The sequence below is a fragment of the Prionailurus bengalensis genome, chromosome X (genome assembly GCF_016509475.1).
Source record: "Prionailurus bengalensis isolate Pbe53 chromosome X, Fcat_Pben_1.1_paternal_pri, whole genome shotgun sequence".
NCBI lineage: Eukaryota > Metazoa > Chordata > Mammalia > Carnivora > Felidae > Prionailurus > Prionailurus bengalensis.
Genome location: NC_057361.1, coordinates 39,887,661 through 39,910,056, shown reverse-complemented (window position 1 = coordinate 39,910,056; position 22,396 = coordinate 39,887,661). Strand labels below are relative to the sequence as shown.

The following is a 22,396-nucleotide window of genomic DNA, read 5'->3' as shown; positions in this document are numbered from 1 at the left end:
GGATCCTGTGTCTCCCTCTCTCTCTGCCCCTCCCCTACTCACACTCTGTCTCTCTCTCTCTCAAAACACACACACACACACACACACACACACAATGGAGTATTACTCAGCAATCAAAAAGAATGAAATCTTGCCATTTGCAACTGCATGGCTGGAACCAGAGTGTATTACGCTAAGCGAAATAAGTCAGTCAGAGAAAGACAAATATCAGATGATTTCGCTCGTATGTGGGATTTAAGATACAAAACAGATGAACATAGGGGGAAGGAAGGAAAAGTAAGATAAAAAAGGAGAGGGAGTCAAACCACGAGACTTTTTTTAAGTTTATTTATTTGGGGTGCGTGGGTGGCTCAGTCAGTTAAACGTCCAACTTTGGCTCAGGTATCTTGCAGTTCGTGAGTTCCAGTCCCGCGTCGGGCTCTGTGCTGACAGCTCAGAGCCTGGAGCCTGCTTCGGATTCTGTGTCCCCCTCTCCCTCTGCCCCTCCTCTGCTCGCGCTCTCTCTCTGTCTCTCTCTCTCAAAAATAAATAAATACTTTAAAAATTTTCTTAAGCGTATGTATTTATTTTAAGAGAGACAGAGACCGCGCGAGTTGGGGAGGGGCAGAGAGAGAGGGAGAGAGAGAGAATCCCAAGGCAACTCCGCTGTATGTGCAGAGCCTGATGCGGGGTTTGAACCCACAATGCCATGTGGTCATGAGACCATGACCTGAGCCAAAACCAAGAGTCAGACGCTTAACCGACTGAGCCACCCGGGCGCCCCAACCATAAGAGACTCTTAAGTACAGAGAACAGAGGGTTGCCGCGTGGGGGGATGGGCTAGATGGGGGACGGGCTCGAAGGAGGGCACTTGTTGGGATGAGCACTGGCTGTCATGTGGAAGCGATGGGTCACTAAATTCTACTCCTGAAATCGCGATGACGCTGTGTGTTAACTAACTTGATTTAAATCAAATGCAAAAATTTTAAAAAAAAAGAAAGAAAAAGAAAATCAGATTCTCATCGATTTCCCACCATACAGAAGAACCCAATCTGAGTCACGACAGAAGGAGGCTCTGGTAATCCAGCTCCCTCTTTCCATTTGAGAGCTCCCACTCACTCGCACGAGTAGGCTGCCTCGGAAATTGCCAGTGCTGTCGTATCGCGCGTTGTTCCCCTCCTGCACTATCGTCCCCCCATCATGCCCATGTGCTTCCACACCCCCCCCACTGGGCCTCTTGGGGCCAAAGATGCCACCCCAGAGGATTGAGGAGGGACTCCCCTTCAGCAAAGATGGGAAGGAAGAGGCGTGAGAAGGCCATCTGGCTTTGCTCTTAGGTTGTGCAGAAACCGCTTCGAAATCAGGAGGAATCGAGTGGCTGACAATATGGCCGTCATCTGACGCTGAGCTTACCAATCTACACTCTAGATTCTGTGAATGTCACTGGCACCGGAGTGAGGAGAGATGAGCCAGAGGAAGTCAAGCTGTTCCCAGGCCAGGGAGCGGAACGCTGAGCGGAACCTGGCAACAAAAGACAGATAACAAAGCCCACGCCAGGGTCCACACCCTAGGCACGATCTCCCCGCACCTCTTTTTCTGCACTCACCGACAGACCCTCCACACGCTGGCCTGGGTACCTGCCATCTGCCATTGGCAGGCTGCCCTCAAGTACTGAGGCACAGGAGAACCGATATGAGACCTTTCCTGCTTTGCCTCGAGTATGTGCTCAGGAGCAAGCAGAAGTCCCCAGGAAGAACAAAACAAGATACACAAGGAATTGTCTCAGAGCCCCTCGAAAACCCCATCACCTCTTCCTACCCCCATCATTGTCAGCTCCCGTGCTGAAGGACAAAGTTCCCCCAAGACCCTGGGACCTCCACTTGGGACCTGGACAACATACCAGAAGGCATCCCGGTGTTCAGGATACACTTGAGACCCCAACAGAAAGGAGCCAGACTGACCTTAGGCTCTGAACTGAAGAAAGCTTCCTCTTTCCCTCAGCTTCCAGAGATTTCCATAATAACACTACGGTGGGGATTATCGTAGAGGGCCTGGTAATAGATCTCTGGGGCCTGGACACTGGCCTTGAGGCCCGACTCTGCCGCTAAAAGCTGCCGCAAAATGAGAAGGAGCAGAGAACCAGGAAGAGCACAGGGCTTCCGCTTCCGGTGCCTCTGGTCAACACGTCTCAACACTGCGCTGTATCCTGGGGACACAGAGATGACTGCGACACAAACCCCACCCCCAGGCGCCCGCGGCCCACTAGCGAGGACAGATTCGAACACCAACAACCACCGCAAAGCAACGCGTGTTATGTTCTGATGACACCCTGGAAGAGAGCGAAGGACAAACTGTTGACTTGGGTCCTTCGCTCACTAACCAGTTGATCTCGCATTTAAGCCCAGGACTTCCCCCTACGACACAGCCGAAGCCATAACCGTTTTTGCTTTTCTGCTAACCCACCTTATCATCCCCACCAGAGATCTTTCCTTTCGTTGTAAAACAAAACAAAACCAAACAAAAAAACAGAAAAATATCAGCAGCCATTTTATAAATTCAGAACAAACCCCCTTTTTCTTCCACCCACCAAAGCTCAAGGTTATTGGCATCCCGTCTGGCACCGTCTCCTCCCTCTCCTGTTCTTCTTTCCAGAGACGCTTTGTCCTTTCCCTCCCAGACCTCCCTCATCCGGGCAGCACCGAAATTCCTGCCCTTTTCTTCTTAACAAAACTCACCTACCAGACAGTTTCCGATGGATCCGTCATCACCAAAGATGGGGGGAGAAACTCACCTCTCTGCCCGAGAGTTGAAAATGTGTGTTCACACAAAAACTTGTACGTGAACCTTCAGAGCAGCGCTCTCCGCAGTAGCCAAAAAGTGGAAGCAATCCACACCTCCATCAACTGAGGGGGGAATAACACGAAATAGGTTATATCCATACAATGGAATATTATTTGACCGTAAAAAAGAGTGAAGAACGGACACCTGCTATGACACGGATGACCCTTAAAAACATTACACTGAGTGAAAGAAGCCAGATGCAAAAGGACAAATATTGGAGGATCCCATTTATAGGAAATGTCCGGGATGGGCAAATCCATGGAGACAGGAAGCAGATTAGCGGCCGCCAGGAGCAGAGGGCACTAGTTCGAGAATTAGGCGAGAATGCTGAATGGGTACAGGTTTTCTTTTGGGGGTGATGGAAAACCTTGTGAGGATACTAAAAGCCGCTGAATTTTATACCTTAAAATGGTTAGAATGAAAGTTGTACATTGCATGTTATGTGAATTGCATCTCACCTAAAAACAAAGCAAAAAAAAAAAAAAAAAAAAAAAAGGGAGACTCAGCCCCAAAGAAACTGCACCAATTCTGTGACTGTATTCCTTTGGAGCCCTGATGGGCAGCTAATCCAATAATTTGATTCGAGCCAGGATGTTAACAGCTAACAGCATCTCACTGTTAGCCTCCCAAGAAACCGTTTTTGTGTTAAGCCCATAGGGTAATACTCCTTCTCGTCCACCCATCACACCTTCCTGATACATCCCTGAGTTCTTCCCCCCACAAGACCGAGATGTGCCCCCCGAATCCTTCTCAATGATGTTCCGAGCAAGCAGCCTGTTCCTCTCTCTTTTATTTAATTATTTTTTATTTTTAAAAAAAATTTTTTTTTTCAATGTTTATTTATTTTTGGGACAGAGAGAGACAGAGCATGAACGGGGGAGCGGCAGAGAGAGAGGGAGACACAGAATCGGAAACAGGCTCCAGGCTCTGAGCCATCAGCCCAGAGCCTGACGCGGGGCTCGAACTCCCGGACCGCGAGATCGTGACCTGGCTGAAGTCGGACGCTTAACCGACTGCGCCACCCAGGCGCCCCAATTTTTTTAATGTTTATTTATTTTGGAGAGAGAAACAGAGTGCAAGTGGGGGAGGGGCCAAGAGAGAAGGAGACACAGAATCCGAAGCAGGTTCCGGGCTCTGAGCTGTCAACCCAGCGCCCGATGCGGGGCTCAAACCCACGGACCGCGAGATTGTGACCTGAGCCGAAGTCAGACACTTAACTGCCTGAACCACCCAGGCGCCCCCCAAGCAGCCTCTTTCTGAGTGATCCTTCGTCCCAGATTTGGCTGAACAGCTCTGCTGGCCCCAGGGATTCTCTTGACCGTGACCTAAGTGGGTTTTCTCTGATTTTCTCAAAAGCCACTTTCCAACAAAGATCTAGGCCAGGGCCCTCCAGACTGTGCTTCTGTGTGTGTGTGTGTGTGTGTGTGTGTGCGCGCTGCGCGCACGAGTGCTGGTGTGTGTTTGGGGAAAGAAAAAGGGGCCCCGAGGAACTCACCGGTTTGCTCAGAGGACCGGCAAGGGAGAGAAGGGAAACAAAGAAATAAAAGAAAATTGAAGGCAAGGGCGATGTGACCGGGACAGGGCCCACAGAACCTTGAGTGTGCGTTCTGCTTATGAATAAAGTCAACTGGGATGAAAAGCCCCAGCAGTCATCATCAGAGGCTGAGCCAGGGACCCCGCGGCTCCCTCCTGTAGGGCCAAGTGCTGCTTTGGATTAAGGAGATAGCGCAGGACCAGAAATCAGCCAGAGGCTGAAACAATGCATTGTGTCTACGTGCGTGTGCGTGTGCGTGTGTGTGTGCGTGTGTGTGTGTCACTTATGCTAATAAAACCATGACTTTTCTCCTCTAAAAACGGCATTGTTCTGATGGGAATGTCCCACAGCCTAAATTACTAGCCCACAGATAGAATCACAGCCAAGGACACCACCCAGTTTATCGTGATGTGCTTGTTCGAGAAACCGCAGAGAAGGCTTCCTCCTCTATTATGCCAAGTGCAAAGAGGCAGCCACCCTCGGGGGCGGTGCGTGGCTAATTGGAGGAAAACACATATCCCCCATCGTGTGTCCCTCCCATCCCCTCCACTCTGGCGTCGGTGTCGCTGACCTTGTTCTAAACACAGACCCTGTTTTGCCCTCCCGCGGGACCGGATTCCATGGCCTTGAGTCCTTTTCTCCCACTAGATGGCAGCATAGAGCGTCCAGGCAGCTTTGTTTAAACAGGGATGGCCGGCAATGTTACTTCCTCCGTCTCAATTATTTTTTTTAATAGCTAGAATAAGGGAAATAAGGGCATTAAGCTTAAACTTAATCCAAAAACACTTCAGGGGTCATTGCGAGACCTACTCCTGATGGAGCTCATGAGTGAAAGGAAGACGGTGAAAGGTGTTCCCCACCTTGACACAAACAAGTTGGGAAATTAAAAAGAGGCAAGAGAAGACTCAGGGAAGGGAGGTGTGAGATGAGTCACCAGGGGTTCCCTCCCGAAGGGCTCAGATGCAGAATTGATGCAGCCCCCAGCCAAGGCCTAACTGAAGCCTGGACAATCATCAAGATGGACCAGCCAAAGCAGGCCGTGCTTTCAAAGCAGGCTTTCAGCTTTCTCTGAGAAAGAGAGAGAAAGAGCATGAGCGGGAGGGGAAGAGAGAGAGAGAGAGAGAGAAAGAATCCCAAGCAGGCTCCACACTCAGCACAGAGCCCGATTCGGGGCTTGAACTCACAACCGTGAGGTCATGACCTGAGCCGAAACCAAGAGGCGGACACTCAACCGGCTGAGCCTCTACACATGTCCACATAATATTAAGTAAACAGAGGTTAAACTATATAGTATATAATAGATATCTACAAAGGTTCTCACTTGAAAAAACCGATGCTGAAACTGATTGATATATTGGTGGTGTTCTGAAAACTGTTTATTATTTGGCCACAAAACCTCTCAATAAATTTGAAAACGTCGAAATATCACAGACCATTTTCTCTGATTAAAAGCCAATGACAGCAGACATTGACAATAACCAAAAGGGGGAGAAAAAAGAACCCTGCCAACCCCGGAATTTCAAAACATTATCTTTGGAGCCACAAATAACTGAAATTGTAATTATATCGAGAAAGTAACAATGATAAAAACTCTATATACCCCCAATCTATGATTTAACCTTTGCCAAATCACTGCTCAGAGGAAAACTGGAAACTGCTCCATTGTTGTGTTAGGCAGCTGTCGATACAAGTTTGGCCATTAATGCAGAGGAGTAATGATACAAAAAGACATAAAAATGAGGAATTACATGTCAATTTGGTCCTGACTTAGGGCCACTTATAACAATAAAAAGTTTTCCAGTTTTGTTAGCCCTTCTCTTTAAGGATTACCGAGAATTCTATGGAAGGCTTGAGCTGTAAACCGTTTCGGTAGATTAAGTATGAAATACGTGGATTATTTACCCCTGGTTTACATATAAGAGAGCAAAGTTTACATATAAGAGAGCAAACCGCAGAACAATGTATCAACCTGTTACAGATCGACATAGATCTCTACCCACTGAACCACACCTTTGGGGTTGAAAGAAACTTGAAATCTTACCAATTGAAACTCTCAAAATCTTTGCATCTTTTATGTTGCCAAACAAATTGGGAAACTCACTATCTTCAGAAACAGCCTATTCTTTGGGGCGCCCAGTGGTTTAACCAGTTAGGCATCTGACTCTTGATCTCGGCTCAGGTCATGATCTCACCGTTCATGGGGTTGAGCCCCGAGTCGGGCTTGGCCCTGACAGCTTGGAGCCTGCTTGGGATTCTCTCTCTCCTCTCTCTCTGCCCCTCCCCTGGTCGTGCTTGCTCTCTCTCACGCACTCTCTCTCTCCCTCAAAATAAATAAATTAAAAGAAAGAGACAGCCGATTCCTTCTTTGAACCGACCAAATAATTAGAAAGTTCACCTCAAATCTGTCCTCTTGTGGCTTTCGCTCATTTAAATTATTAAATTATTTTTACTCCTTGGAGTTACATATGACACTTCCCCCTCCCATGTATTTGCCCCCTAAATCCTGGCTTCCCAGTCTAGATAATCCCCAATTCCCTTTCCTATCTAGGTCATTCCCCTCAAATTGATGCATATTAAACATTGTGTCAGCTAAAGCCCCTTCCACAGCTAGATTTTAGTTTTGAAAAACACAGCCTTTTAGTTATCCTGTTATATATGACCTTCTTAGATTAAATCCATTACTCTAAGAGCCTGTCAACTTGATTCTGTTACTTATCATTGTCACTATCACCCCAACTATGTACCATCATCTTATGTTGATGAAAGCAATTTTTATCTAGGTCCTAGTCATAAATAAAAATGTTAAACAGATCAGGGAGAAAGAGAAAGTCTTTCTCGATGAGGATTAATCCGTTAATTCTCATTACTGTTGAATGGCTCGCTGAAGTCAATATATTCTAAGTCTATTGCATTTCTCGGATTAAAAATCAAATAATGAGGTCAAAGAAAAAAACCGAAGTTGGTCTAGGATGATTTCATTCAATGAATCCTATATTATAAAATATAGCTATTTTCAAAGTTTTAAGATCAAAGGAGAAAGTATATACTTGAATGCAAAAATCTTCAGTGAACACCTAAAGTTTTACATGTATCCACTCATGTAACCACGATCCACATCAAGACTGTGAACATTTCCAGCCCCTCAGAAGGCTCTTTTATGTCCCCTCCCTAAAAAGACACCCCCCCCCCAGGGTGACCAATGGCACGGTTTTCTCGAGGCTATCCTGGGTTTATCACTGAAAGACCCACATCCCAGGAAACCTCTCAATCCTAAGCAAACCCGAACCATTGATCACCCCACCCCCTCCAATGGCAACTACTATTCTGACCTAACTCACCATGAATTGGTTTTGCCTGGTTTTGAACTTGGTTGAAATGAAATCACACAGTACATATCCTGCACGGTGTTGTACTATTTATCCATGTTGTTGCATGAATCCGTAGTCTGGGGGTTTTTTTATTCCGCAGTGTGATGATGTCGCTATTTATCCATTCTGCTGCTGATGAACACTAGGGTTGTATTTAGTTTGGGCGATTGTGAATTACAGCTGCTGCAAACATTCTTGTGTATGTCAACTGGCGACCATCAGTATACTTACGGAGCTAAAAGTCCTGCATGATAGCATGTACGTGTGGACCATTCAATAGATACTACCCGTTTTCCAAAGCGGTTGTACCGAAGCGAGTTCCATTGTCCCGCGTCGCCCTCAACACTCATATTGTTACTTTTCCATTTTCGTCATCTCGGTGGGTGCCTGGCAGTATCTCGTTGCGTGGTTTGAATTTGTATTTCTCTCCTCACTAATAATATAGAGACCCTTTTTGTAGATGGATTGGCCGCTTTGACTTCGTCCCTTGCAAAATGCTGGGTTTAGTTGCCCACTTTTTATCGGGTCACCTGCCTTTCTTGCTGATGCGTAAAAGTTGCATTTACATTCGAAGACACGAGCCCTTTGTTGGGTATGTGTATTACAAATATCTTCTCCTAGTTCGCTTTTTCCTCGTTTTCTCTTCGTTTTCTCCTCATTTCACTTTCTCAGTGGTATCTTTTGATGAACTGAAATTCTAAATTTCAGTGTAGTCCAATGTATTCACTGTGTATTTTAAAGTCAATGCTGTTAGCATCCTGATTACCCCGCGATCACAAACGTATTCCCCTATGTACTTCTAGAAGCTTCCACGAGTTATCTGTCATATACAGCTCGCTAATCATCTGCTCTGCTGTGCCCAGTTTGGTGTTCAATCCAGCCAATACGTTCTTAATTTCAGATATTGCACTGTGTATCTCTAAATGTCATTTGGGTTTTTTTTCTTTTTATAAATCCCAATTCTCTGTCGAAATTCTCTCCTCTTCATTAATCTTATCTGCCTTTTCCTCCGTTTTCTTAAAATCTTAATCATAGTTACTTTGAATTCCATACGCGCCAACTCTGGATGATCTCTGGTTCTACTCCCACTTCTGTGGGTTGTTTTCCTTTTTCTTGACTGTCAGTATTTCTTGCTTCTTCACATTTTTTTTTTTTTGGTAATTTTTTATTAGATGCCGGATTTTCGGGAGCTCTGTAGAGGTTCTGAATTACATCGCCCTCCACGAAAGATTGTTGAGTTTTGTTCCAGGAGCCAAAGACGTTGCTTGCAGATGACCCATATCCGGGGTTTCCCAATCTTGGAACTGTTGACATCTGGGGACGGTTATTCTTTGTTGGGAGGATGTGCCTTGTAAGGTGTTTAGCAGCGTGCTTGGCCCCTGCCCACTAGACGCCAGTAGCCTCACAACCCCCAACCGTGACAACTCAGAACGTTTCTCGATGTTGCAAAACATCTCGTAGGGTCCAAAATTGTCCGCCGGTTGAGAGCCACTGCCTTCGTCCTGTTGAGGCTGGGCGTTAGACTCGGTTCATGCAGATCTTTTTCAGTTTTGCTTTTGCTCCTAGCACATGTTCCTTGGACCACGGACACGGTAGGACTTGCTGAGGTCCGATTCAAAGCCCAGGGTGCTGAGATGCCCAAGGTCCAGCCTCCATCCTGCCAGCAGTGTGTGGCCAAAGACCTGACCGCCACTTTTACATATATGGCGGGAGGGGAGAGGGGGTCCTTCTCTGTGGCTTTCTCTTTTACAGGACCCTGCCCCCCCCACCCAATCTCAGCTACTCTGGCAGCCCCAAACTGTTTCCTTTACCTAGCAAGACCCTGTACTGCCGCTTGGAAAATGCCCTCAGGGAAAGAAGATAGTGTGAATATGGGGCTTGGCTCATGGGCACTCTTTTTCTCAAGAACCATTGCCCTATGTTGGTCGTGATCCAATGCCCACAAGCTGTTGTTCTATATATTTCGTCCAGGTTTTAGAGCTATTTACTGATACCAGTGTTTCTGCCACGATCAGAGCTAGGAATCTCAGAATGATCTACTTTCCAGGAGAGGGGGAAAAAAAAAAAAAACTGGTGCTATTGCATTCATATTATCCAAATCCTAAATATAGCTATTAAAGCCGTCTTTCTTGCTTTTGAAAATCTCACCTTATTCTCAAAGGCTTTGGCATTTGGGATACTATTTCAAGGCTGAAGGAAGTGCAGGGGATACCTGTGGCTTTCCGCCCAGCAAAAATGAAAGGAAGGAAGCCTGGCCTGGGAGCCGGAGGAGAATCTGACTTGCTAACACACAGCAGACCAGGAAGGCACTTTCTATAGAGTACACGGCATTGGTTTTCTGTCTCTCGGGTTTTGCCTCTCCAGCCAGACAGGGTGCTGCTTGCCAGCAGGGACGGCATCTTTTTGTTGTTGTTGTTTAGCTTTTTTCAATGTTTATTTTTGAGAGAGAGAGAGAGAGAGAGGGACAGAGCGCAAGGCGGGGGAGGGGGCGAGAGAGAGGGAGGCACAGAACCGGAAGCAGACTCCGGGCTCCGAGCTGTCAGCACAGAGCCCGATGCGGGGCTCGAACTCACAATCCTTGAGATCATGACCCGAGCTGCCATTGGACGTTTGACTGAGCCACCCAGGCACCCCAGGGATGCATCTTATTCATCAATGTCTTCCCTCACGCATGTCTGACATGGAGTAGACACTTCAGAAAAGTCTGGGAGATGAAGGGTGACTCTCAGTCCAAGCCAGCGCCTATTCCCTGGTCAGCTCTAGAAGCCGTCGGATTTCAGAGCCTGAAAATCCTGACTTTCCCCCAAAGAACCTCTATACCGGCTTGCCCCAGGTGTTAACACGTCCGAAAGTATCATGGTCCCTACTCCTTGGAATGTGACTCTCACTGCCAGAAACGTCTACCAGATTTAGGTGAGGAGGGATGGTGACCTGGTTATCCGTTAACCTTCTCCAGGGCTTGATCTCTCCACTGTGGCCCCTTCCATCACTCTTCCTCCTAGGGTCAGCACTGCCTCCCTACGAAGCGCTTCTGGGAAGGTCAGGGGGCCGGGGTGACCGTGCATCTAGGGCCCCCAAAATGGCACCACCGGATGTGGTGGAGACCTTCTGCACACCATCATTTATTCAGATTCAGCAGGTGGCATTTTGGACTGGCATTTTCCAATCCTGGGGACAAGACAGTGGACGGCCTGTGTGCTTCTCGTGGGGCAGGCAGTTTCGACGACATAGATGACTTTTGGGTATTAGCCAACAAACAGAACGGCCTTCTAGCATTTCGAAGTTGGCATCTTCTTGTCATCCTAAAGTTATGGTCCTCCCCCAGGGCTCTGGTCTAAAGAAGTCTATCTGTTCCTGGGTCCATGTGATCCCCCGGTCCTCCCAGATATCCTGCCCATGGCCCAGTAGCGAGCGCTCTATGTAAGGCCTCCCCTTTCGGTTGTCGGTTTCGGCTGAATTCCTCAAGGGCTCGCGGGTCTGGAGGCCATCAGATTGCCTGAGCACACTTTCCCCCGGAGGTCCCCGGGGCAGATCGCCTCCCCTCTGTTCCGACTCCCTGGCTGTGCACAGAGAGCTCTTCCAACCCAGCCCTTCCCCTTCACAACGTGCTAGCCCTTCCCCGCCCGCCGTGGGATTGGAGGACACCACTTCCGGCCCGCTGCAGGGAGCCCTGTGACCTGTCCCTTTCTTCCCCACCGCTCCGTTTCCGGACACATTCTCACCCCGGCCACCTGTCACCCGTCACCCCCAAAACCAGATCTTACCTTTCATGTTCAATGTTTAAATGTTATTGCTTGGGGCGCCTGGGTGGCGCAGTCGGTTAAGCGTCCGACTTCAGCCAGGTCACGATCTCGCGGTCTGGGAGTTCGAGCCCCGCGTCGGGCTCTGGGCTGATGATGGCTCGGAGCCTGGAGCCTGTTTCCGATTCTGTGTCTCCCTCTCTCTCTGCCCCTCCCCCGTTCATGCTCTGTCTCTCTCTGTCCCAAAAATAAATAAACGTTGAAACAAAAAAAAAATTTTTTTTAAAAATAAATGTTATTGCTAATCATCAAAGGAACATATATTCATTATAAAAATGGCTAAAGTATATAGATTGAAAAACCCATAAGGAAGTAGGGGGAAAAAAATCACAACTCACCCCCTGCCCCCCCAGAGGCAACCACCATTAACCCATTGGAGTTCTTTCTTCTAGTCTTTCCTCTAGTCACATTAACTTCATTAAAAATGAGTCCAGGGGCGCCTGGATGGCTCAGTCAGTTAAGCGTCTAACTTTGGCTCGGGTCACGATCTCGCGGCTTGTGGGTTCGAGCCCCGCGTCGGGCTCTGTGCTGACAGCCCGGAGCCCGGAGCCCGGAGCCGCTTCAGATTCTGTGTCTCCCTTTCTCTGCCCCTCCCCTGCTCTCTCTCTCTCTCTCTCTCTCTCGGCCCCTTCCCAACTTGTGCTCTCCTTCTCAAAAATAAGTAAAACACATTTTAAAAACTAAATAAATGAAAATAAGTCAAATACTTAGTAGGTGGAATAAGTTGAAAACTTACAAGAATAATCTTTAAATATTCAATGCGTGGATCGTGGCACGTTCCCCTGTAGCTTAATATTGCATCTCGTACTGTCTCCTATATCGGTAATGAAGAGAAAAGTCACCGGGCGAGACCCACAGAAAGGTCAAGGCGCGGCAGTGGCTTTGTCAGGTGTCGCCTGGGCGGGGCCGAGCTGCATTTCCCAGAATTCCCTTCCCCGTCGATGTCTGTTTCAAGCGACCTACGGAAAGATTCGATTGGGAGTTTTGGACGGCAGAAGGGAAAGAGTGACCGTTTCGTCGCTTACACACAGGGTGGCCTCAGCTTCTCTGACTCCCCGGCTGGGTTTAGCTCCATCCCACGGGACCCCGGCTTCCACAGGTCACCGCAGCATCAAGCTAAGATCTGACACAGGTCTCAGTCCAGCCTCGTGAGCTCCAGTCTGTGCTGGTGGGTTCAGCCTTGTCCTTGATCTTGCCTGCCTGTGGACTTCAGCTGCAGCATCAGATAGGGGGACAGCAGCCCCACAGAGACTGCTTAACCTACTCCTGTCATTGTGTGAGGCCAAATCTCTGCTTTTAAAAACACAGAACCTAGTGATTCTGCCTCTCTGAACCGTGACTGATACGGGTGGTACAACCTCAACAGAGAGGGGCCGGAGAGAAGAAGCCTGGCATCCCCGCCCCCAGGCGAGCACAAGGCTAGTTTGAAGCTTTCCCTGACAATCAGGATTCTGTCGGAGCTTCCTGAACCACAGGACCTTTGCACGGCAGAAGGCACTGAGCTCCTATGGAAGTTTCTGCAAGCTTGCACGCTCAAATGAGTTGTCAGAAGCACTTGGTGTCCTGTCTTCTGATTCAAAAAGAAAGGTGGGGGGCGGGGTGTGGCAGGGAACCCAGCAGCCCATAAAATGGAACGGCCCCGTGGAGAATTATGACCAACCTTGGCATACCTGAATCAGAATGACAGACCATAAAATAATGTGGTTTACTCTGCATCAGCTGCCCTGTCTGTCCCAACTATCAGCTGAATTGCCTGCCGCCGCGATGATGTCATCTGCCACAGTGAGAAGCTTTGAGCAGCTCGCAAATCCCTCAGGGGCAAAGCCTGGGGCCCCGGAATGGGGGAAGACGGAGCATGAGGTGGGAAGAAAGAAAGAGACTCCAATAGGACGAAGCTAGTCACCAACCCCACAGGCAGGGTCATCGAAGACGTTGGCTCCCCCCACGGAAGAGGGGACCACGATTGCCACCAAGTGAGCCTCTGGAGGCCGGAAGTTTGACAGCAAGGAGCCCAGGTAGGCAAGGAAAGGAGGAGCCCTGATCACAGCTTCCGCTACACAGATACCAGGAGTCACACGGTGGGGAGTGCAGCTAAGACAGTCACCTACGGAACCACAATGATACATGTCTTCCAAAAGGGAAACATTTGCTTGTAACCTAAGCAGCGATCAGAAACCTCCTGAGAGGGGCACCTGGGCGGCTCAGTCGCTTGAACTTCTGACTTCAGCTCAGGTCATGATCTCACGGTTCGTGAGTTCGAGCGCCACGCCGGGCTCACTGTCCGCCTCTCTGTCTGCCCCTCCCCCGCTTGCTCTCTCTTGCTCTCTCTCTCTCTCTCAAAACTAAACACACATTAAAAAGAAAGAAAGAAAGAAAGAAAGAAAGAAAGAAAGAAAGAAAGAGAAAGAAACCTTAGAACAATTAAAGTAAAAATAGGGGGGCTTATTGTGCTGGAAGTACATCCCTCTGGACCTCATGGAAACTAGAAAGTTCTAAGGCACCTGGAGGCAGACACCAGCCACCTGACTCAGCGTCTCAGGAACTGTGGGTTGGAGCAGACACCCCAAGTAAGCACGCCCTGGCACATCAATCAGTCCGTGACCCAGGATTTGCTTGTTAAGGACGTAGAAAGTGTCAAGCCCCGTGATCACAGTCTGTGTCAACAGCAGTGGGTAACATCGTAAGGGCAGGACTGAGAGGCAGGGAGGTGTTGAAGTTCATTCTGTAAGACAGGGGTACATGGGTTCTCAAACTTGAGCCTGCGGCAGAATCTTCCAGACGGCTTGTTAACACAGGCATCGCTGGGACCCAGCTCCGGGGGTTCTGATTCAGCAGGTCTGGGGCAGGGGCTGAGAACTTGCATTTCTTCCCCACCCCCACCCCCCCGCCTTCTTTTTCTTCTTCTTCTTCTTCTTTTTTTTTTTTTTTTTTTTGTAAGAGAAAGCAAGCACAAGTGAGCATGGGTGGAGAGAGAGGGAGAGAGAGAGAGAGAGAGAGAAGCGGGGCTCGTGGGTTTTTTTGTTTTGTTTTTTTACTGAAGTGGGGCTCGAGCTCACCCGATGCGGGGCTCGAGCTCACCCGATGCGGGGCTCAAACTCACGAACCGTGAGATCATGACCGCAGCCAAAGTCAAATGCTGAACCCGCTGAGCCATCCAGGTGCCCCAGCATTTGCGTTTCTAGTGTAACGTGGCTTAAGGACAGTGGATCTTTCCAGAAATGGGCCTAAAAAAGGAGTAGGCAGGGTGGACGGACAAGAGTCTAGAGTGGGGTCGGGGCGGCTGGACAGCAAAAGTAAGACAGGGCCATACACATACAACAGCTGCTGGTGAAGAAAGTTGGGGGAGGGGAGGGGAGGGCACATCCACGATGCATGGCATCTGCTACCGGCCGGCTGATGCCCAGGGTTCCTGGAGGAACAAGGACGCCTGGGATCCAGGTCATGACCACCTGGCAATACCTGGGAGAGAAGGCCTAATACGGAGGCTGCAGGGGCCCACGCAAGAGGCCAGTATGGTCTGGTCTGGGACTCAGACGGGCCTGAGTTCGATTCCTAACTCCAGCACTTAGTAGGAAACCCTGAGTATCCCTAAACATCCTGGCATACAGAATCCTCACCGTGGGCACCAAAGCAAGCCGTGTGAGGCACAGAGCGCCATGCCCGAATCAGAGCAAGCCCCCCAATGACGTTAGCTGCAACTGCTGTCGTCATCAAAGGATGTAAAACACAGCCACGCGCGGGTGTGTCGCCGGAAAGGCCATCCTTTCTGCCAGCTCCTAAAGAACCTCACAGGCTGGCGTTTACGCTGGTCACCAAGTGAAATGGCCACTAAAACAGCGTTCCCGTCACCCAGAGTGGAATGTACTTCTCTGTGCATGAAGACACATGGGTGGGTGCCCATTCGAGAAGGGCTCTGCCAACGGATCGTCAGTGGCCCAGCCACCTGCCCGTGGGACACAGTGCTGGAGGCCGACCCCAAGGCTGACTTCTGATCCTCGGATTTTGCTGTCCGCGTGCCCAACCTGACCAACCCTTTATGTCCGCTTGGCCTTTGCAAATGGGGAACAAGACAATAACGCTCATTTCCAATCTGTTCTCCCTGAAATTACTTCCAGACCTCTCTGCCTCGGGCTTCCCGGGGCTCCCAACTGGTTTTCCCATGTTTAAAGACAGTCCGGGGTCAATCATAGTCACAGCGTGGAGGTCATTTGTTGCACCCTCCAAAAGCAACCTCGTTTCCTACCCAGAGATCTGATGATAGCTTGTGAAATTGATGAAGGGGGTGTATGACCACTGACCCCCTCGACTCCCCGACCTGACCAGTCTTTTGTGTTTGCAAGGCCCTTCACAGTCTCTGTTCATCATGCATTCGGGAAAGCCGTATCAGGTGCCTACAATGTCCAGAGTCCCATGAGAGCCAAGCAACGGCGTGATGTCCTTGGTATAAGCTGAGCAGCCATCATTGTGCCCACATAAAGAGACGAGGAAACAGGCCCAGACCTTGGAGGACAAGGAGAATCACGGGCTCACTTACAGGAGTGGGAAAAACCGGGAAAGGTGCTGTCTTTGGGGTAAACAACAACAAACACTTATAGAGCCTTTGCCCCACACCAGACACTTTTTGCACAGATCTAAAACCCCCCAGCACCCGGATAAGGTGGGTGCCCTAATTATTAGGGTAACCATACCTTCAGGGTTGCCTGAGACAGTCCCAGCGTATGCCTGTTGTGCCGATGTCATTACTCATATCATCCCTTTCCCTCTCAAAACTATCCTGGTTTAGAAGATGGGTCATAAGTTCTCCTTAATTATTTTCCCTCAGTTACTCATGAGGAAACTGAGGCACAGATCAATTCAAGAGCTCCCCCCAGGTCGTTAAGTGACACAGCGGAGATGTGAACCCCGGCAGCCTGTCTCTAAAGGACATGCTCCGAACCACTTTGTCGTGGTGTCACTTTTTCACCTTCATAGTTTGGGGTGAAGGCTGTGCGCCCTCTGGAGGGTGGTGGTGGTGGGGGGGGCACTCTTCATCGTTCTTCTCCTTTGAACCTGGTCCATCGATTCAAACAGAACTGCTCGAACATTCCACCAGGGCTCAACCCAGAAACTGCAGAGTACCACGAATCCAAGCAAACAGAAGCCCTCTGCAAGGAAAGGATGTCACCCAGAGTTAGAGGCCCTGTTTTCCGTGGAAACCAGAGCTCGGCCAGAGACGGACCTTCCTGTGCAAGGGAAACATTTTCTACCCATCAGCCTCCCTGTTTAGTTTTTATTTTTTATTTATTTATCTTTTTTAACGTTTATTTATTTTTGAGACAGAGAGAGACAGAGCATGAACGGGGGAGGGTCAGAGAGAGAGGGAGACATGGAATCTGAAACAGGCTCCAGGCTCTGAGCGGTCAGCACAGAGCCTGACACGGGGCTCGAACTCACGGACCGCAAGATCGTGACCTGAGCCGTAGTCGGCCGCCCAACCGACCGAGCCACCCAGGCGCCCCAATTTTTTTTTTTAATTTTTTTTTCCTTTTTTTCAACGTTTTTATTTTATTTTGGGGACAGAGAGAGACAGAGCATGAATGGGGGAGGGGCAGAGAGAGAGGGAGACACAGAATCGGAAACAGGCTCCAGGCTCCGAGCCATCAGCCCAGAGCCTGACGCGGGGCTCGAACTCACGGACTGCGAGATCGTGACCTGGCTGAAGTCGGATGCTTAACCGACTGCGCCACCCAGGCGCCCCAATTTTTAAATTAATGTTGTTTTTATATCTACACAACCTTCCTGGGTGTGTTGTCCACTCTGAGTTGATCCACAGCAAACTCTAACTTCGGGACCTGCTCCTGGCTCGTTTCTTGTCTCTGTTTCTACTCGTTGAGCCCGACTTTCCATCAGTGATTGACCTGTATGGACCCTGAACTGAGAAGCCCAGGCAATCTGTAGCGGAGAGAAACTTCCTCATGGGGAAGTGATAAATCTGTGATAAATCTACCCTATCATGGCTTCCAAAGCCAAATCAAAAGAAGGGACCACCTACCGTACAAAGTCCCCTCCCTTCTCTGGTGCCAGGAACTGCATGACATGGGGCTCGAACTCATGAACTGTGATCTGAGCCGAAATCAAGAGTCGGACGCTTAACCAACTGAGCCCCAGGTGCCCCTGAGGACATTTTTAGACATCTAAACTTTTTAAATCATCCAAACGGTTTCTCCCAAATAATCGCTGTGCTGGATGGTTTAAAAAGTTTAGATGAAAAAGCAAAAAACACAAGACGATCAGAAAGCACGTCAGTAAAAGGGGGTCAGAGATCCGTCTACTGGAGTAGGAGAGAACTGGGAGCTGTTTCTCGTGATAACAAAAGCCGAGTGGGTTTTCCTGGTTTTGAATAAATACAATGCAGCTCAAAGAAACGTTCAGTAACTTGTGACTTAATTATCCAGAACAACGGGTACAGCCAGTGAATCATCGCTGTTTTAATTATGACACATTGATTAACTCTGATACATAATTAACCTAAACCCCGCTTCGCGAGCATATTTAACAACTAAATCATGTACAAGGTGTTCGGGTGTGTATCCAGAAAACCCACTCAGGGCTTTATTAGCACCCGAACGCTCTCCTCTTCTCCGTGGGTGCTAGGAGAGCTTGATAACAGTGAATTCACTAAAAGCAAAAACGTGTTCGAGATTTCCCTCAGCCCTCCCAATCCCGCCAAATCAGAGCAGGGCAGCCTTCTTACTGGAAAAGCTGACTTCCGATTTTTTTTTTTTTCCGGGTATCACTACGAGTGTATTCCTACATCCCCACGTGTAACGACGGTTGCTTGGAAATGGTTTGAATGTCCCACGATGAGTGCGCACAGGATGGCCAACTTTGGAAACTTCTTTCCTCCCAGTGCATGGGGAAAAAAAAGTGCACTGGTTCACTGTTGGCGAAGGAGGTGGAGAAGGTTAAAAGGGGGGCCGGGGTGGGGGGAGTGACTTAAGCACGTGTGCCATAATTTATGCACATAAAATAATATTTATTTGGGGGCACCTGGGTGGCTCCATTGGTTAAGCATCCGACTTTGGCTCAGGTCACGATCTCGCGGTTTGTGAGTTCGAGCCCTGCATCAGGCTCTCTGCTGTCAGCGCACAGCCAGCTGCGGATCCTCTGTCTCCCTCTCTCTCTGTCCTTCCCCCCGCCCGTGCTCTCTCTCCCTCTCTCTCTCAAAAATAAATAAGCATACAAAAAAGGAATAATTTAAACAATAAGAAGAAAAATCGTATTTATTTGCCTTATTTTTATGTTCTGTAAAGCCTTAAAAGAAAAGGTTCTATCTGACAAGTGAAAACTAATTCTCATTTCAACATGAAGCTCTCCACTGGTCCGTTGACGATGTCCTTGAAAAGCGACCTCGGAATGAAACTGTGCCTTCAGCCATCTCTATGACCTCAGATGGCGGACCTCCAATCCTGAAAAGGAAAGCCACCCTTCTCATCGTAGATTTTCTTTCCGAGAGCAGTTAGCGCCCTTTCTTCGACACATTTATTTCCATCGGAGCAAGTGTTCAAATATGTCCGGTGGTGGTAAATCTTTTGTCTTCTGAGTCATATTTGCATTTGGGAAACAGCCAAAAGTTATCCAGAACCAAGTGGGACGATTAATCTGGGAAACGAGTTGGGGGTTAGTACGGCTGTAAGCGGCCCAAGGTGTTGAGTACTTAATTTTTTTGTTTGTTCGTTTGTTTAGTGTTTTAATTTTAGAAAATCCTCTGTCCTCTGATTGGGTTCTGAAAATCTGGTCACCGCTAGAGACTGGGATGTTTGTTCAAAGGGTTCTAGAACCCTGGATGAGCCGGGGCACATGGGGAGAAACATGATTCACTCATACACCTCAATTGATGCTGTGCCCATCACCCATTTAGCCCAGCCCGCCTACCCCCTCCCTCCAGCAACCCTCAGTTTGTTCTCTATGATGAAGAGTCTCTTATGGGTTGCCTCCCATTCTCTTATCTCATTGTTCCATCCCTTCCCCTACGTTCGTCTGTTGTGTTTCTTAAATTCTCTATATGAGTGAAATCACAGATTTATGTTTCTCTGACTGACTTCTTTCGCTGAGCAGAATACACTCTAGCTCCATGCACGTTGTTGCAAATGGCCACATTTCATTCTTTCTCACTGCCAAGTAGAGACATGCGGGTGCACACGCCCCTTCGGATCAGCATTTTTGTATCCTTTGGATAAATCCCCAGTAGCGCAACTTCTGAGTTGTAGGGTAGTTCTATTTTTAATTTTTTCAGGAACCTCCACACTGTTTTCCAGAGCGGCTGCACCAGTTTGCATTCCCACCAGCACGGCAAGAGGGTTCCCCTCTCGCGTCGAATACTTTACAGGGTATTCGAATTATCTTCCGATAATGCGCTCACACTCACCCGCATTATCTTCCCAAGCCCTCCTGCCATCCTGTGAAGCAGAAGAGGCACCATCATCTCCTTTTGCAGGGAAGGAAACTGAGTCTCAGTTGGGCCAAGATTCTGATCCGGACCCACTGACTTTCCCTCGTGCTTCAACGAGGCCACCTTCTCTGGGTTAATCGGGCTGCTCGGGAGCAAAGAGTCAGTGAACCCACTCTCTGGAAAAGGAGTTTGTGGTAAGGCTCATCCTGGCCTAAAACTGGGCCTGGAAGCTTCCGGGACCCGAGGCAACTCTGACATCCAGCTACCGTGCGTCTAGCACATCAGCCAGTCTCTCGTGGGCGCCCAATCACCCCGGCTCATGGCACCCCTTCTTTCCACAGCTCGGCCCCGTTCCCTCTTTCTCAGATGGAATCCAAATCTAAACTCCAAGACAGAGTCTTTCACACCAGGCACCCCGATCCCATCAAAGATGGCCTCCCCCCGGCGTGTAGCCCGGGGAAGGGAAGCCTCAGCTAAACGGGGACATAGTGCATGGAGAGTTCCATGGCTGGTTAGAAGGCGCGTCTATAATGTGGCAGTGATGTCGTTGATGCTGATGACAACGAGGGCGACAATGATCTGTACCATTTACTGAATACAGAACACGCACCTCCCGCCACACCAAGCTTTTTGCACGCGTGTTCTGCGGGGCTTGTGAACTGGGTCTGTGCCCAGTCCTCAAAGAGATAGCAGGACAGGCCATAGTGGCGAATGTGAACAACTTCTCCAGCCTGTCCCCCTGGGTTGTGGCTTGAGACCAATGGGAGGTCTGGGTCAGTACGCGGCCCTTGGACACTCGAGGCCTTTCCAGCTGTAGCTCGCCGCCCCCCCCCCCCCCCCACCCCGAGGAAGAGATTTCTTTGCAAGAGATGTTCCAGCCTCTTGAGAAAACAGAGCAGGTCTGAGACGGGACGGCAGGGGTCAGCCACCTATCCCTCCTCCAGGCATCTGATTCCCTCCTGAGAGATTCATCCAGTTGGGTCCCCGCATCCCTTTTACGGCATGCACAGCACCGCCTTCAGAGGGTCGCTCTTCTGGAAGAAGGTCTCAAACGGTCTGAGGAGTGTCTGGGAAGTGTTTCTCCACCAGGTGTCCACACTCTGCCATCCAAAGTGCACAACTGTGTTTGCATCCAAAATAAAGCTCGCCACCCCCCCACACACACACCCCACATCTCCCACCTGCCTGATAACAAGAATGACCCAGGACACCTGTCAAAAAATGCAGAGTCCTAGGCCCCCACTGGACCTACCTATTCAGATGGGGCCGAGGGAATCTGTATTTTTTTTTTTTAGTGTCTATTTTAGTTTTGAGAGAGTGAGCAGGGGAGGGGCAGAGAGAGAGGGAGACAGAGGTTTCGAAGCAGGCTCCGCACTGACAGCAGCGAGCCCGATGCGGGGCTTGAACTCACGAACCATGAGATCATGACCTGAGCCGAAGTCAGATGCTTAACCGACTGAACCACCCAGGTGCCCCAGGGATCTGTATTTTTATCACACTTTGAAGGCTTCAGTTGTCGGTCAAGTTTGGGACATGCTACCCTACTCTGAAATCACCAGTTTCTCCCAGCGTCTGTCTGTCTGTCTCTCTCTCTCCATGCAATCATTTTAAATCCCCTACTGAGATCTGGGTATGAAAGCAGGCTTGGGTACCAGTAAGCAGCATGATCTTTAACAAGTCACTTCTGTTTCCTGGTTCTTACCTTAGTACACTTCTCTGGAAAATGGGTGCATTTTACTAGCTGCCTTGATGATACAGCCTACCATTTGCATTTGGCAGCATGGGCTGTGAAAATGAACGTCACAGAATTTTCCACAACTTTTGGAAGCCCTTTGTGAAGCAATCACTAAATGTCCAGGATCGTCACCAGGGCAAGAGAGAACTAAAGGTTCAAAGTCCCTGCAAACGCCGAGGTAATGTCTGCGACAAGGCTGGCCATAGAGCCTGACGCTTATAACTTGTAGAAGGTGTTACTTTCCTTACCCCGATGGTGTCATGACAGCCCTGTTTGTCAAACAGTGATCGCTGCTGAGGCCTCTCGGCACAAGCAGCTCCCGTGATAATCACCAGATGCGGTCCCTTGGCTGCCATCTTTCACTTCCAGTGGAAACTCTCAGGTTGGGCAGATCTCACCCATGGGATGGAACTTGAGAAGAAGCTGGGGCCATTTTCGCACAATTACTGAAGATCCACGTAACTTGAAGTGGTGATCTGCTCCGAGGGAAAGTCCTGTCTTGTTCCACCTATGGATGAACTCTCTTATCTCTAGCTTCTAGAAAGGAACAACATGCATAGCTCTTTTTTTTTTTTTTAACGTTTATTTATTTTTGAGACAGAGAGGGACACAGCATGAACGGGGGAGGGTCAGAGAGAGAGGGAGACACAGAATCTGAAACAGGCTCCAGGCTCTGAGCTGTCAGCACAGAGCCCGACGCGGGGCTCG

At 49.1% G+C, this 22,396-nt stretch overlaps 1 protein-coding gene across 1 annotated transcript in view; it reads left to right on the top strand.

Moving 5' to 3' along the window:
* DIPK2B (divergent protein kinase domain 2B) overlaps positions 1–22,396 on the top strand; it is a 44,937-nt gene that overhangs the window by 8,132 nt on the left and 14,409 nt on the right. The window lies entirely within an intron of this gene.